Raw genomic sequence first — 3161 nt, forward strand, 5'->3', positions numbered from 1 at the left:
CCAGCCCAGGCTCCTGCAGCAAGCCAGTGGCTGTTTTTTCTTTTATCCCTTCAAGTGTATTTTCAAATGTATAGAGTTCTCCCCAAGCCCTCCTCCCGTTGCTTAGCAATGGCGATGGAGCCAGAGGTGCCCTCCCTCTAAGGGTGGTGGATTCCTTTCCGGTCCACTTGCTGGAATAGAGATTCGAGCTCAGAGAACCTGTGGGACGTGTGGAGGGCCCGGGTACATGTGCTCGTGAGACGGGCGCTGAGCTGTGGCTAGGGTTCGGGACTGCCTGTGCACGTTCCCCAAATTTCTCTCTCGATGACTAGCCTGAAACTCCACCATTAGAACTGCATTCCTTCGGATGTTTTTATAAAATGTCAGGGCCTCTATTGGAACTCACTGTGAGTGATGGGAGTCCGGGCCTTCCCTGCTGGCTGTAGGGGTGGTGGTGCCTCAAAAGCGCAGAGGGTGGGGCCCTTGGAGCCTCATGCCTCACCCCTGAGCCAATCAGAGCAGGGTGGCGAGGAGCACCTGGAATGATGGATGGACAGGAGGATGGGAAGGGCTGGGCAGTCGTTCCTGTACTCAGTGGGCCTGGGACGCTGCAGCACAAGTTGCCGCGGGTGAAGGTTCCCAGGCCACCAGAGTCTGTTCACACGAGCAGGGGGGTGGGGGGAGGCTGGGACGCCAGTCGGGGTCAGTACTGCTGTGCTGTCCAGGCTGCCAGGGCCCTGAGGGGAATGGACAGAGGGCTCTCTCTGGCTGAGAAGACACTTTCCTTTCCGACCACCAAGGCTGGGGCCTGGGGACCCTGCTGTGGTGAGATCCAGGCAGAGCAGAGGTAGCAGGAAAGGGGAGAATGTGGGGTGCCCCGGTTCAGAAGGCACCTCCTGTGGGTAGGTGACCAGACTGTCTGCTGGCGGGAGGTAGCAGACGGTGGTGGCTTTCTGAGGGGACGGCTAGTGCCCCTGCCCTGTTCCCAGGCCCCCCAACTGCTGACCCCTAGCTTTGCTCCCTCAGTTCCCTCGGTTGGGGTGTGGAGACCAGAGTCAGACGTCAGAGAACCCACACCCCCTTCCTTAGGTCTCTGTGCCCAGAGCACAGACCAGGAAATTGAGACTCAGAAGGGGCTATTGTGGGCTCAGGGCTCCTTGACACCAGGCTGTGAGGGGACCCCATGGCCCACAGGGGGCTGCTCCTGCACAAGCCCCTCTTCCTCCATGGCTTCCTGAAGCTCTGGAGGGTGGATGGGACCTGAACTGGGGGATCCTGGCCCCCAAGCCCCCAGCCTCTCGGAGACACGACCAAAGCCCACATGTGTTGGTTAAAGGGCCCCAGTGGGGGGCTGTCTGCTGTGCTAGCAAATATCTGTTGAATGAGTGCATGAATGAATGAGTGAATGAATGAATGAATGGATGAGTGAGTGAATGAATGAGTGGATGAGTGAATTGAGTGGATGAGTGAATGAATGAATGGATGAGTGAGCGAATGGATGAATAAATGGATGGATGAGTGAATGGATGGATGAGTGGATGGATGAGTGAGTGGACAGATGAGTGAGTGAATGGATAAGTGAGGAGATGGATGAGTGAGTGAATGGATGAATGACTGGATGAGTGAGTGAATGAATGAGTGGATGGATGAATGAGTGAATGGATGAGTGAATGAGTGATGAATGAGTGGATGAGTGAGTGAATGAATGAATGGATGAGTGAGTGAATGGATGAGTGAGTAGACGAATGAGTGAGTGGATGGATGAGTGGATGGATGAGTGAGTGAATGAATGAGTGGATGGATGAATGAGTGAATAGATGAGTGAGTGGACAAATGAGTGAGTGGATGGATGGGTGAATGGATAAGTGAATGGATGGATGAGTGGATGGATGGGTGAGTGGACGAATGAATGAGTGGATAGATGAGAGGATGGATGAGAGTGAACGGGTGAGTGGATGAGTGAGTGAATGAATGAATGAGTGAGTGGATGGGTGAGTGAATGGATGGGTGAGTGGACGAATGAATGAGTGGATGGATGAGAGGATGGATGAGAGTGAATGGGTGAGTGGATGAGTGAGTGAATGAATGAATGAGTGAGTGGATGGATGAATGAGTGGATGGATGAATGAGTGAATGGATGAGTGAATGAATGGATGGATGAGTGAATGAATGGATGAATGAGTGAGTGGATGGATGAGTGAGTGAATAGGTGAGTGAATAGATGAATGAGTGAATGGATGGGTAAGTGGACGAATGAATGAGTGAATGGGTGAGTGGATGGATGAATGAATGAGTGAATGGATGAGTGAGTGAATGGATGAATGAATGAGTGGATGGAGGCACACAGGCCCACAGCAGTGGAGCCAGTCACGGGGCTACCATTTCCTTTATTGAGAGACTTGGGATTCTGTCGATGGCTATACATTGAGGCAGGGGTGTGAACTGACACGACTACTGACCAGTCACTGGGGACACGGAACTCCAAGACTGGACCTGCCAACACATGGAGCCCTGGAGTGACAACATGACGAGGCGGGAGCTGCCGCGGCACCAGGAAGGCTGGGCAGGCACACAGACAGGCCCGGGTAGCAGCAGCACAGTGGTCGTGGGGTTGCAGCGGTAGACACACCCGGCTGCGTCCAGAAGGGTCTGGGTGGTGGGGGTCTCCATCTTGTGTCCACTCTGCCTCACCTCAGAGAACTGTCTCTCTGTCCATTCTGGGCGGGGTCCTCCGGGACAGTCACCTGCAGCCGGCAGGGCCCCGCTGTGGGCCTGCTCCCTGGCCGTTCTGGGGCCGGGCTCCGTGGGGCGCAGCAGAAGGGCTGGGTCTGAAGGGCGGTGCTCCTGGTGGGAGACTGAGTCCACGGACTCTGGGCTAGGATGAGTCCCGAGTCCTGAGTCCACGCTGCCCACGCGGCTGCCGCTGTCTCCCAGGCCCAGGGGGAGCTCCTAGGAAAAGGCCTGTGTCTTGCTCTCTGGGCCCTTCTGCCCCGGAGGCCTGGCTGGCCCAGGCCAGCTCCCCCTGACCTTTCCGGGATCGGAGACCTTCGCGGGGCTAGGCTGGCGTGGCATTTGGAGTTTGGAGACGGGCTCCTACAGATCAAGGAGGCGCCTGCTTTTCTGGTGCCGGGAGCCGGGCTGGGCCGCTGCCTGCCAGCTGGTGACAAACAAGTCTGGCCTCC

The sequence above is a fragment of the Myotis brandtii genome, unplaced genomic scaffold, assembly GCF_000412655.1.
Source record: "Myotis brandtii unplaced genomic scaffold, ASM41265v1 scaffold915, whole genome shotgun sequence".
NCBI lineage: Eukaryota > Metazoa > Chordata > Mammalia > Chiroptera > Vespertilionidae > Myotis > Myotis brandtii.